This window comes from Drosophila simulans, chromosome 3L, assembly GCF_016746395.2.
Source record: "Drosophila simulans strain w501 chromosome 3L, Prin_Dsim_3.1, whole genome shotgun sequence".
NCBI classification, from domain to species: domain Eukaryota; kingdom Metazoa; phylum Arthropoda; class Insecta; order Diptera; family Drosophilidae; genus Drosophila; species Drosophila simulans.
In genome coordinates, this window is record NC_052522.2 from 410,103 (window position 1) to 425,091 (window position 14,989).

Below are 14,989 nucleotides of genomic sequence, written 5' to 3' on the forward strand. Positions count from 1 at the left end.
TCCCCAGTTCTACCTTCCCGGCCATCACACACGACTTGGACTTCAGGTTGCGAATCCTTGGCACACACTCACATCCCCAAGCAGACGGAGCCTCCACTTCTGAATCGCAGTCGTGCAGGGTCAACGTCAATACTGAATGTTGTCGCCGTTCCAACTGTCCGTCCAACAGAGCGTCCGTCTGTCGTTGCGTCCGTCCGTCCGTCTGTCTCGGTGTCTTGGCTTGTTTACAGTGTGCAAAAATCATTTAGACAAGTTGACAAAAGCTCGTTTGGAACGTGAGTAACATGAGTTGGACCCGAGACCGGAGATTCGAACTGGGGACTCGAGACCTGAGGCTGCTGCCTTGGCTGCCTTCGGAATTGGTTCTGCCCGTCCGTCGGTTGCCGTTTTCTGCGGCTGTTTGGGCTTTTGGAGCTTCTCAAGTATCTGAGGTCTTAATTCTAAACATGGCAAATGTGCTTAGAGCGTGCTGCTTAGCTGCTGCTTTGCTACTTTGCTCCTACTTTGGCCTGTGGCGGCGAATAAAATAAAATGAGGCCTTGCCCCAGCCGACTGACCTTTGGCTGTAATAAGAATGCTATTCCAGTTACGAATATTGTGAATGTGCCAGCCTATACTGGGTTTAATGGTGGGTGTGATAGCTATGATTGCAGAAGAGTCTTGGGTTAGTGAACTGGAATTAAATGAAAATAAATGGACAAAAAATCACTTAACCTGCAAAAAGGAACATGGAACATTTGATCCATCTGGCTTGGATAGCAATCAGATAAATTTAACTATAATAAATATATAAAAACATATTTAGCTTCGTGCTTGTTTGTTTCACTTGAACTTAACACGAAGTAAGATTTAATGACCCGACCGCGAAGAAAGTCCAAAAACCATACAAAAAAGTGCGAGTCACGAATTTGCCATGTAATTGCCTTATATAAGACCTCGTACATATATGACCATGTACCTGTCAGAATATCGACACAGGCTTCAAGTCGGGAATATGTGCTAAAAAGTACACAAAACTTGAGCCGGAGATGGAGGTGGGGCATACTTGCCGTCGTCCTGCGGCACGTGATGTGCATAAGAGAATGAACCAGGATGCCAGGATACGCCGAGCATTTTCGTCAGGATTACACTTCTCACTCTTGGAATGAGTATTGATTTTTTCGGGCGAAAGTTTAATGAAACTTCTAGTGATTCTAATTTGTAAAGTTTAAAGTAGAAACTATGCATCGATTGATTTATACCCTTGGCTTGACAGGTTTATCAGCCGATCGGGGAATGTGGCAAAGACCTTCTGGGTCTGGGACGGATCGTATCGGATCCGTTTGATTGATTCGCTGAAAGTGCGACGAATGGAAATTACGAAAATCCAAGCAAAACAAACAAATAAATCGAGGCGAGCGATCCACACTGATCCACCGATCCGCCGATCCAAACGGTTTTGAGGGGTACGTGTTCGTCATATTAAAGGCCCGCTTTAACAGAGGGTTGGGCTTGGGATTACACTCGGAAAAACGTTAGAAATATTATACATTTATCACATTTGAGGTTGGGGAAAACAAAAAGTATTCCTTAATTGAATAGTACTAACAAGTGAAAAAGAGAAGAGTTGGGAACGTTGAACTGAGGGGAAAAGTACCTAAAAGTCTATAGATATTGAAGCATGCTTTGATTAGAGATCGTTTCTAGAAGTGCATGTATGACTTTGGCTTAAACCTACAAATTGTTGTGAACGCAGGTTTGTTTTTCGATGCCTCTCTTATTTTGGCAGTTGCTGCCGTGCATTTAAATAGCACACCTGCTGAAGACCCTGGGACTCCACCAATTTCGTAGAATTTGTCGATATTTATGAGCCTCTGTTGCCGACCTGTGATTTCTTGGATTTGCATAACTGGGTCTCGGTACAGCCCGTACATGCTTAATTTCTCCCAAAAAAAAAAAAAGAAAATAAAAATGGCCACAAATGAAACAACTTTCGACGCTCCCGATTTTGGAGAAAGAGCAGAGGGGCCAAATCCATCTTGGTCACTTTTAGGGGATGATATCCGCCGGCGGAAGTGGCAAAGTCGAAAGGGAAGCCGGCTTGGAGATGGAGTTTCTTTGATATTGATTTTTCCGGGACCCACTCTCATGTGGAAGACGTGACTGGAATGGTCAGTTCCCCTTCGCTTTTCCTACCGAACTGGGACTTCATCTTGAGGCCGCACTGTATGCAAAAGTCGCACCTGGAACGTGTGAACAGTTTTTAGCAATTAACTGACAACTGATGATGGCAAGCCCAGGAAGAGGAGGCTGTCCGCCACCCCTCCCTCCTGTTCCCAGTAGCATGCGGCATGCGGCACGCGGCGTCATGCAGTCTGGCCTGGCTGAAAAGGATGGAAGGGGACTGGAGCGGCGTGCCCCAAACATTCATCCTAATTGGCGTTCAATCTCCGGCTGCCTTCGATTTGCATGCACACGCGATGTCCGCTGGCCAAACTCGAACCGAAACTACCAGTCAAAGTGGATGCGGCAGTCGGTAGCCACGTTCTCACATTCCAATTTGGACCAGCTATTATGGCACAGTGGGCGCACAATGGTTGCATGTTTGCAAAATAGCTATTAATTTCAATTTTGTCTTGTGCAATCAACAATAGTTTTTTTTGCCCAAGTTTCATTTTATCAGATCAGATCAAATGTAAGGTCTTTAAAAATATATTCCGTGCAGTGTAAGATATAGTTCCACAGTTGCGGCTCAACCCATGTGTTTGCTCAACTAATTAACATTTTTAATGGCGAATCCTTGTAAGAAAATCTTGGATGTGTCTGGAATCGGGGGAGTGGAAAAGTGGTTGGAGGGGGAACTCTTGCTTTATTTGTATTTAAAGGATTTGCCTGAGCTGTGGGCAATGTCAAATGTTTTTGTTTAATTTAGATCCACAGCGGCTGATAATTTATGCCGCCGCAGCTTTCGGCTGAAAAGCGAAAAAGGAGAGCGATGGAAATACACAGCAGTGTCTTTTGCCGGCGTTTTTGATTTTGGGATGTCAAACTCCAAAGCTCTAAGCTCTCGTCAGATTTCTATCGGGTTGCAGTCGAAAGAATCGCGACGACCGTTAGATTATATCAGTTTTGGGTTTTGTAATAGAGAAATAATTCATGTGGCCAAGGAAACTGTTTGGACAGCCCTTGACTTATCGCCAGACACTATCCCAAGTGTTTCTGTGTGGGTCTTATCCTTCGGGTCCCAGGGTGTCCTTGGCAGGTCTTTACCGTTACACTCACTTTCTAAGGAAAGGATCGGAGCCCAATAATGTCATAAATTTCATAAAGTGTCAAAAGGAACACCTGAATTCCTTTCAAGGACATGCCTTCTACCTCACTTTTACTGTTTTAGGCAGTTCCTTTTTCGAATGTGTAGATTGGGATAGGGGCGTTTGCCCTGTTTTATCGAGTTATGTAATCACAACTGTGAGAACAAGTAAAACATTATGGTTTTCCATAACCATAACATTACAAACCGTTATCAGGTTGGGTAATATATCAAGATAAATTTATAATTGGGATAACTTTTGATATTTGAAAACTTACTAAATATAGTTAGTCCCACTTTTGAGGAATGCAGTAACTATCGATTTCCGATGAAATTATTTCTGTAAAGGGTTCAATGAACCAACCCCACGAAAATCGCCGCAAATTCCGACCGGACTCTCTCTTACTTGTACCTGTTAATAATTCATGAAAATTTTTATCGCTGGCCGCAAATAAATTGAGCAGTGCCGCCCCAGCAATACCCATTTCGGTTTTACGATCGATCGAAATTCCCAGTTCGAACATTCCCAACTTCCTTGCTGACCAGTTCGATTCGGTTCGTCAGCATCGTCATCGTCATCATCGCACGGTCATCAAGTGTGGATTGTCCATAAAATAAACCCCTCTCATGAGGCGGAGGTGTCTTCATCCCTGTCCACATATCCACATATGCGAGCATTTGGCCCGCTCGATATTGAGGAATTCCTTGGGCCGAAGCAAATGTATGCAGCTTTAATTATATGTATCGAGTGGATTTGCAATCGCAGTCGGAATTCTAAAACAATTTAAGGAAACGAGCCGCTGGCAAAACAAATTGAGTTATTAAAATTAAATCACTCGAGATTCCTGCAATTTTTCGTGTCAAACGGGTTTCGCTTGTCGAGTTCTAGAAGGGGTTAAGGCGGACGAGGGGCTTGGGGGAGGCTTCTGACTGGGGGAGTGGCGCCTTGTTAATTAAAATGCAATCAGCGTTACGAATACTAATGAAATAATCTGTAGCTCAGAGTTTCTGTTTCTACTTACTGAAACATAACTCAATTTGTCAAACATTTGTACAATCACAAGAGAGGAAATTCGGAGAGGTGTAGACAGACAATCACGGTCAATGTTTCGATGAAAGGGGTGATAATTCGAATTAAATATTAAATTAATTAATAAAAGCTCTTTTTTTATACAATTGTGCCACACTGCTAAAGAAATCTGTACAATGATGAAAGGACGCTAAACCTTTTCATCACTCGTGGCAAAGTTCCTGGTGCTGCCAATGCTTCATTAAGTTTTGGATACAGCCTTAGGGAAAGATGCGTATTACCTTCGCTTGTCTGCACGCAGGATTTGGCCTGAGGGATTCACGGGGGTCAAGGGTCAAGTCCGGTGCCCAATGAAATGGAAATCGAATTTCCGGGGCTGCTTTAACTGGCGATAATCTGGCTAATCTTTAATAAAAATACAAAATCAGAGCTCGTTTTTTCTTGATATGAAAAAGCCTAACTTTGCGAGATTTAAATTGAAACGAACTTGATTTGGCTTGAAGAAATAGAGCATAATTTAAGTTTCAACTATTGTTTTGAACTCGCAAATCCCCTTTCAAAGTACCTACTGATTTTTGACTCTCCGGCACGATTTCCATATTACGCAAACAATTTGCAAGAAGTTTTCGGGGCAATAAAATTAATCTAGCATCTAAATGAGCCATCTCCACGACATGGTCGAGTGACTTCTGCCCCGGACTCTGTTTTTCTGTTGACCATCCCAAGAGAGTCCGAAACCGCAGAAAGACAGAAGCCAACCAATCTTGGATGGAGATGGCAGCCGGAGATTTGCGATTTGCTTTTGAATTCGGACATAAATAAAGCGGCGACAAAGATTGCGGCAGTTTAAATTAATTATTTAGCAAGCTGGAAAATTATTCTAGTGGCTTGTGCGATTTATCAGCGTGTTATGTATTATGTATGCTAATGCTAGCATTATTCTGGGGTCATATCTTAGCGCTTTCCCTTCGTCCTCTGACCACCCTTTGTGTCCTGGAAGCTACTCCTTCGCTTAATTCCTCTTCCTTTTGCCTTTTCATGTGTCACGCATTTCAAAGCTGCTGAAAGTTTGATGCCACTTTATGATGCCCATGTCCCTTTAGAGTTTTCCTACTTAGCCAAGCAGGTTTTCTAATTGAAAGATGCCACCAGCATGTGCGACTGCCAACGAAAGTAGTTTGACTTTCATTAGCTAAAAAGTTTTTCATGCCTACTTAAACACAGAGCAAAATAGATGCTGTGGTTAATGGTTTTAAAGCTTTTAGTTTTCCTTCGGCGGAATGGGAAAAATATGTATTTAATATAGCCCAAGATGCATATATATATATCATATACTGGCCTTTCCATTTGTCTCTCGTTTCCATTATCGGCATATGCTGCAAACTATTTATCCACCGAAATCTATCTATCTGCCTCCACATATCTAATCTATAAAACTGGAACAGCCGTTACCCGTAGCCACAAAGGAACAAGCCGATTACACAAACCCAAACAGCAACTCTAAAAAAAAACAAAAAAATATACAACCAAAAACAGCCGGAAGTTGGTGTGAAATATTATGCGAATTTGTTGTTGTGGGTTGTCATGTCCCCTGGCAAAATAGCTACCCTTCCTCCGCAGAGTTGCCACCCTCTGAGATTTGCTTTCATGTTTTACAGAAATTTTAAAATGTTTTCACGGTGGCTTCGGGCGAATGTCAATAAACAGCAACTGTCACCAATTTCCTACTGGCACTTCCCCAGATTTTGCCGATTCCTCGCTGTTTTGACAATAAGTGCTAGAAAATACACGCGAGTGTGCGAAATTGTCGGAGATTTATCAAATCGCGAATAGAACTTATCACATCCTGTTCTGCAATTTCATGGTGAATTATTGGAGTGCCTGCGATTCGCAATTTTAAAATGCGAGATTTCATTTAAATAAAACAGCGATTTGTCTGCAGACCCCGCGGGATACGTTAATTCCATGTTATGTGATTATTAGCAGTTACCGAGCTAAGTAGATTAATTCGGTGTCATTTGGCCAGGAGTTTCATTTAAATGCCTGCTATGTGGATGTTAAGTTCCTCAACCCATCTGTATTGAAAAGTGTATCTGTATCGACTTCACGTGAACAAGCAGTGTGGAAAATACGTTTGTAAGTGCACTGACAATTGTAATTATTTGGTTGACGTCGTGGAAATTACGTGAAATGTTGTTAAAAATATTTTAACAGCTAAAGTTGGGACATAAACGAACTCGAGAAACGAAATTTCTGATTTGCCTGCCCAAGAAGGCCATAAAAGGCGAGCGAGACGGCAATAGAGTCGTAATGATTTCCCATTTGAGATAAGGTGGGCCATCAGGTAACTCCCCCCACTCCCCACTCCCCCCTCACACTACCACTCCCACTACTTCTGTGCGCCATTAAAGCCTTAACCTAAAACTGGATCCGACCCGATCGAGACTGAAAACTGCTCTCGTTTCGTTTTTAGATCTGGCCTGAATTTGTTTCGGTTTTGTTTCTCCGCAGCGGAGAATTAACAAATTTTATGGCCCCTCGATGTGACGAGCAAGGCAAATTGGGTTTGGGAACAGATCGGAGATATATACTATATGCACAGTTTCTGGCTGAGTGTGCCAATATAAGCCAATTGAAGCGGTTAATGGAGCCATCTGGCCAAGTAGATGGTATCTTGTTGTTTTTGGCACCGCCAAAATACGTTTGTAGCCGACCGTTGGGAAAACCCCAAATTGTTTGTACTATTACAAAAGATTGGTCGAAGTAACGCAGGTTGACCAGGGGAATTTAATCATACATTAATAACAGCAGCCTATGCTAAATACCAAATTGACTTGGAAGGATACATGATTTAATACATAGTTTTTGTTTCCTCTAAATGCGAAATGTTGGCATCTCGGGGTTGATTTACGGCTTTTCTTTGGGCATAACGCACTCCGCACTTTGATGTCTTGCAGTGACCATCTAACGCTCATCTGCATATCAGCGAATCAATTCCTGGTTGATCGTATCGCCCCAAAAGCCCCGTTCCCTGCCCCCTGAGAACTTTGGAGTCCGCCGCCGCCGCCGACTCCCGAGTGCAGTGCCATAACTTGCAGGCGGAGTGACTGCCGTGGCTGCTACTTCAGAAGACGCTGCCTTATGAAAAAATACGAAGTATTAAAATCATAAATCCAATTGGAAATGCGCGTCACGTGCGGAGAACGTTAGTCTCTGCCAAAGGAGCTGCCGACGCCGCTGTTCGTTGACTTCAACTGCTCCGTCTCTGTCTCCGGCTGCATCCAGTGGATGTGTATCCACGTCGTGCATGGAGTACGCCGCGTCCGCCCCCTCCCGACTTTAATTCCTCCGGCTGATTTTACTTAAAGAGATTAACTTCTAGGCTCTATGGAAATGCCCATCATAGTTCGCTTTTCCCGTGAAATATTCATGATCCCAACACGGGCAGCTCAGGGCCATAAAACAATAAAAGTTGAAGCAACCGGAGGCCATAAAAATATTTAATGCAAAAGGAATTGTCATGAAGCCCGGGCTCAAACAAACAAATAAGTCTCCACAGACATATGAGGGAAAAGCTGCCATAAATTCACCGCTCCGTCCTCCTCAATTATGCAACGGAATGTTTTATGTTCTCCGACTGTGCGAATCTGCTGCCGCCTCCTGTGCCCCAAGTGCAGGATGACTCCTGGCGGCCAGGACATGCGTGGCTCCCACGGCGCGGAGTTACTTTAGTTGATTAGTGTCGAGTGGCTGATGAATAAGTAACAAACAAATTATCACTCAGAGGCTGGCGGCTTAAAGGTGAGCGGAGTTTCAGTTGCGTTTCCCTTCATTCGTGGCATTTGCATAAACCTTTTCCCCACCTCAGCGGCCAACTGTTTGATCCGCAGACAAATTACCGTCGAAGTACAGAAACCCAAAAAAAAGGGGAAAATCAACCTCAATACGAAGTAAACAGCCGAATATTCAAATGAAGATCTCGGCTACGCTGTCTACATATTAAAAAGTACACAAAACATGGAAATCTTTGCCAGTCCTCAAACAGAAATACATAATTGGAAATGGGAACGGTTCATTGCAAGTGGCAGGGAAATAAGGTTACTTGCAAGAGAAATTGTACGCTTCAGATAAGATAAGCTGAGCTGCTGATAGCTACATATTTAATCAGGAAATTCAATTAAACGGGCTTAAAGTTTTATTTTAGCTCTGATAAAATGCGAGTTTCAAATTCTAGAAATTATGCTTTCTAAAATACCAAAAAACGGACCCAAAACTTATTTATTGCCACTCACTGAACGCTTCCGAACGGTGTGAACTTCATAGATATCTTTTGTTCAAAATGGCAAAAGTTCCCATGAACGGGAACAGAGGCATCGGACGCAACAGCCGCAACAGAGGCAACATCTACAGCAGCAACGTCAACAACAGCAGCAACATTGACGGCAGCAACATGGACGCAGTAATCAGTCACATCGAGCATCGACTTTCCAAGTGAATGGGCGGGACGTGACTGAGCTGGGCATATAGATGGATAGGATATATGTACGTACGTACGTACGGATGGGTCCCAGTATATAGGGGCATACATAAGTGCTGCATATACATACATACATATATGTATAGTGTCCCTCTCTACTGCAGAGGCATTTGTATTCTATTTGCTTATGTAAACATGGCTCCAACTCAACTCCACCCCCCTTGTGCTCCCTCCCTGTCTTTCTGCTCCCTGCTTACTTATTTACTTTTGTCTTCTCTAGCCCCGTCTCCCTCGCTCCAACTGCTTCTGTCTCTGTCTGTTTGTGTGTTTGGATTTTTTCCTCGGTTTGAAATGTGACTGAAATTTTAATGCCAAAATTTTTGTTTGCCCTCTCTATCTGTCCCTCAATTTCTGTCTCTTTCATTTGCATTCCATGTTTAGTGATAACAGGAAGGGGCGGTGGGATAAGGGCGGAGGGCGTGGCAAGGAGGGGCAATAAAGACGAGGCATGTGTGGATTTATTATGCTGATTTTATGCGTTGTCGCTTTTAATAATAAAGAAAAAAATGTATTAATGATTAATAAAAAGAATCCGAGGAGAAGTCAATGGCGTGAGTCACAATCGAAATTATGACGGGTGAAATCGAAGTCGCGTACTTTACAAAGTAAGTTACGCATTGCGAGCTTCAATACTGGTATAAACCCTTAATGGCAACTATTTCAGTAGCCAATTAAAATGTATACTAAAATATCTAAATTATATACACATTTGATAATTGAGTCATTATCACGTTTACAGCGCGCGCACAATAAATATCTATTGTCGGTGCTAAAATAATTACATTCCTTATAGAAAATACCGATTAAATGAAAATCACGAATATCAATGGTGCTAAGAATCAGTGAACCAGTTTGATATAATACTTATGGAAAAATTCTATGATTTAGTCTAATGAAACTATTAAAACTAAACGATATTTACACTGTAAGACATTCATTTAATATAACAAATCAAATTGTTATATTTGCTAAACATCAAATAACCTATTCCATCAGTACTCCACATCATTTCAATTTCATGCATACCAAATGGGAAATCAGAAACATTTATCCTACATTTCAATGAAAATGTTTGAAAGGAAAGTGGAACTTTGAAAAATTTGCAGACTACTTTTCATCGAGTTTTTCTTTGTAGTGCTTTTGCATTTTGCGGAGCTAGAGAAATGTGAAAACATTTGTAATTTGCATCTCAAGTTTGTTATCCCATCTTCGAAGTCACTCCCTGGGAAACGGAACTTTTTAATGAGATTTAATGGCGCCAGTGGGAAAATTCCGGGAGCCGAGAGCAGTAAGTGGGCATTAAATCATTCGGCCACCGCGGATAAGCAGACTTGGGGACCTGGAAAGGTGGCTAAGGGAGGTGGTTAGGTATCGGGTTACATGACCGGAACATAAATCTCTTCCTCAGCGATAGCCGAAAAGTATTCAAAATGAATTATTAAACTGGAGCACGAGCACAAGCCCACAAACCCCACTGAAGAGGCGGGTTCGAGGAGATTCATCATTCCATAATTAGACCCCCTCTCAAACGCCACCCATGTGGAGCAGCACATGACAGCAGAAAGTTGCGGACTTTTCGGCTCTTTTGACCGAATTTCTGTGGTCGCAAGTGTTAATAATGGCGTTTGATCCGTAGTCCCTGGCCACCAAACTGGGCTTATCCTCTGCGGTAAATGAAATTAAATTGTCCTTTTTCATTTTGATGCATATCAGTGTGGTGTGGTGGGATGGGGGTGGAGGGGGGATTGGTGGAGAGAGCAGGACAATAAATTAATATTAGCACAGGGCAGGAGCCACAACAACCCCCCGGAACGAATAAACTAATAAAGCATATGGACAGGACGTCGGAAGATGTTACATGTGTGGAGGTGGATTGCGCAAGATGGGAACTAGAAGGACGAGGTCCTGCGGCAGGATGCGTGTGCGTGAAGTTCGACTGGTGTCAGTTTGCTGTCAGTGGCAAGGGGGATGGGGATGGGGATGGGGATGGGGATGGGGATGTAGATGTGGATGGGTGGATGGCTGGATGGCTGGCACACATCAGTGTCAATCAATTTGTGCAAACAGCAATGAGCGGAGGATGATGAGCGGAAACCTGCACCAGCGACTAATTGAGGAATCAACAGGAGGATGACCCGAAATTAGTGGCATAAGCAAGTGTGCGAAAATAATGAAATTAACTTTGATCTTTGGCCTTAATATAGGCAAAAGTTGGGCATACCGAATGTGGCGATAAGTGTTATTTAGTTCAGCGTTTGCAACATTTTTAAAATGCATCCCTTATGATTTCGGTATTTTCTTTATTTCGAGGATATACAGCAAATATTGCCTGAATTTAGCCACAATTGGCTGACGGGATGGTCGGCGGTTTGGGTAATTGTGGCCATTCAGAGAACAAACACACACAAGCATAAATACACATATGTACATGGGGGACTTAATGACACACACCCACACACGCGCCCAGATAATCACTGACCCTTCTCCTTGCCACCCCCTGCCCCCTCGCATCATTTAAAAGGCTTTTGTCGAGAGACAAGTTCATGCATTATTCATTGCACGGCCCCACGCATTTTTCCTCATTTTCCTGTTGTTGTTTTTCCCCGAAAAACGCCGCTCAGCAAGTGAAAATTTAATAAAGAGAAATTTCTTCTTGCTAACGAACTTCCTGTTCTTCAATAAATACGAAGGCGAAGGTCTGAGGATTCGGCGGGGCGGTTGGAGAAAGGCAGGCTTAACTCACCAAATTTATTTCGCTTTCCTCGCTGTTTCCTATTTCTGAAAGCAATTAAATGCACTTCGAATGAGTTTGACCAGTTCTTGATTCAGTCAAAATCATTCAGTTACATTTGGGTGGATGTTTGTTTATAGTTTGACCCATTGACCATAGATTTATTAATGTTGTACTCAAATTCTTCAGCTATGCCATAAATTGCTCAAGATAGCACAGCAAACCATTCCTGTAAATATTAAAATGCTTATTGAGATAGACATTTCCGAAGCATTTTGTATAAATGTCCTTACCTATAAGGACCAGTCTTTACCTTTGTTGCCACTGCGCTTTTCCCACATGAACAGTTCCCATTCCATCTGGGCCGTTTGCGATGATTCTTATTGGCACTTGGCCACATTTTCTGCATTCTGATGTCCTTGCTGACTCCTGGCTGCTCCTTGATGCGATTCCTATCACCGCTGCGCTGACTGGGTGGAAAAGAGAAGAAAGAGCTAAGCAGACCGAAGAAAAACAATTTTCGCAACAAAGCGCAGGAAAAGCCAGCCAAGTGTCGAATGATGTCGCAAATGGAAACACGTGCAGGACACACACAGTTTCCACAGCTCTACCTTTGCCACCCCCACCCTTGCGACCGCTTTTCCATTTTCCCACTCCCCCATTTCCGACTCTAACTCGCCATTCAGGGTTGCATTTAGAGACGGTCTAAATTTGTTGGGTGCCAACATTAATTTTATGTTTGTTAATTTCTTTTATTTTTCCAGCACTTTTTATGCCAATTCCTCGACAATTTCATGGACATTTGCATATTGTGTACCTTCTTCGACCCTTCGGAAAATTCCAAGGCGTTTCGCGTAGGACTAGAAAAAATGAGACTAACAATTGTTCAAGAAATTAAAACGGGGAAAAATTGCGTTAAATTTATCGTCTGTAAACAGGCCGAAGGGCCGGGAAATTAGTTCAACTAGAGGTTATATTATATATTAAAAAAAGAATTGTGAAACCTGGAGGGAGAGGGTTGGGAGGTCAGACCACCATTCCACCAACCCTTTGAGGGAAACAGGACCCGCACATATGCTGCATTCGAATTTCGAGCCACTTGAATCGAAATAGAAGGGTTTAAGGGTTTTCCAGGGGTGGGGGTAGGCAGCACTTGTGGCTGGCGAATAAATCTTCCGTTTCGATTTAAAGTGTAGCGGGGTTCCGAGCAAGATTTATGGCCCCATTGTCGATCTGTTCGATTACAAGCCCATATAATCGAATCCCTTCCCCAGAGCAAGCCCTTCGATATCCGCAGATGATGTGGCCCATAAATCCTGGCCAATGCCATCAATATTATGACTTGTCAAATTATGTTGTACTTGTGTCTCATCTTAAAGCATTTTGGTTTTCCATTTCCCGCCTTTTATTTTTGTGTGCCATTTTTGTTGCGTGCTTTGGCTTATTTAATCTCTGAAAGAGTTCCCCGGAGGGCAGTTCACGGCCTGGGCCAGTTGCAATGACCAATTAATGCTAATTTCAACAAGGTTGGCTCAACCCTTTGCAGTCATGAACCATTTAACATTTGAGTTCGCCGGCCGCTCCACCTTCTGATTTTCTGATATTCTCCCTTCGGATCCACTTCGCGTTTAATTAGCCAATCTCGACGCCTTTTTATGGGGACATCTTGGAGCTACGGCAGCTGTCCTCAAACATTTTTGCATTCAAATTGCTTTTGCAAGACGTTGGAGGTTATATTTAGCGATGAAAATTATGTGAAAGAGTAATATGTATATATGTTATTTGGTATCTATACAAAATCCTTTTTCCATTATAGAAATGAAGAGAAGGTAACATCCTTATCCCCATTTCCCCTCGATCTTTAGAGACAAAGCACCAAGTTTATTTACCCATCTTGCATGGCCACTGTCCAATGGCCAATTGCAATTTTTGATTGATGGCAGTCAGTTCTAAGGGGAGTGAGCCGGGCGGAACTGCCCGATTATGTAAATCCCGCTGACCTCTGGGATGGACGACGGCAAGTGTGCAGAATTGCGAAATTATGGAAAATGGGAAACGGTCTTGCGACGTCATTTGTCATCATATTTGGGAATGGCGGGGAAACTATGGGATGGACGAGTGGTCGGTGGTGGTTCGTCGAATAAGGGAAGCTGAATGTTAATGAAAACATGTGTCAGCAATAAAATGATAATCATGATTTACATCAGCAGCGTCTTCTTCGGGGGATTCGATGGCAGAAGATGGGCACAAGCCCAGGACGAGAAGAACGTGATCAATTCTACGCCTTCGCCTGCGAAATATTCATAATTCGCGCTTAATTGCACAGTGCTAAAGACATTAATGACAGTCCGGTCATATTTACGACCAGAATTCCATCTTGGTCTTATTGAATTAACATCAAGCAATGATCTGGGGAAGGGAACTCCCAATGAAACCACTAATTTGTAGAGTTAGTCTCAAAATTAAATTATTATTTACACACTCCGTGCAATTATGCAAGGCACTCAAGGGGTTGCCGTCACTTTTTTTGCAGTTTATAATTTTTGATACATTTTCGAGTTCTTAATTCATACTACCGCGATTGAGGGTTGGTTAAAAAGGGTTGTGAGTTGGGTGCTAATATGTGAACAAAAGCAATTTGCATAGTTGAAAGAGGAAAGGGTGTGTTTTCAAGACGATGAAAACAAAATAACATTCATTAGCCTTAGCCTCTTGATCGTGATTTAAATTATCTTAAAATTTAAAGTATCAGTAATGAACAAAGAAAGCTGGCAATCCATACAGCAACCTTAATCGAAGATGTACTCGATGGCATTTATCGCAGACACGCCTTCCTCTCCTTCTCCTAATTAACCTCCAATCACGAGGAAAATCCTTGGCAACGTCTGGGCCATAAAGTCGAGCTGGCTTCTTTATCAAAGTGTTTTGTTTGCACTTTTTAATTTACTGCAATTCGGATGCCAAATCAAACTCAGATAAGAAACGCATAAAATCCCCGAACAGCTCCCGGGATCCATGTGCTTCATTGTTCCATATGTGCGAGCTTAGCAACTGCCATAATTCAAAGGAAACTCTGGGCTCTTCAGGCTTTCCATTTTCCTCCCTCGCTGGCACTTTCATTTCCATTTCCATTTGCGAAACGGATTTATTTTTTAAAATGCCGCAGGGATCGATTATTACCGTTCAAATTCGCATAAAACGTGCGAGCTGCCGGAACGATTTTAAACCGAGAGGCTTGACAATGTTCCAGGGAATTGCCTCACATGGGGTTGGGTTCCCTTTTTGGGTGGGGGATAGGTAATAATTTAAGGAATTTGAAGTCAATCCAGAGACGCATTCAGTTCTTTGTGCGAATTCGCGATATGAATCTCAATAAAAATGCATTTAAAATGTTGACAAAGG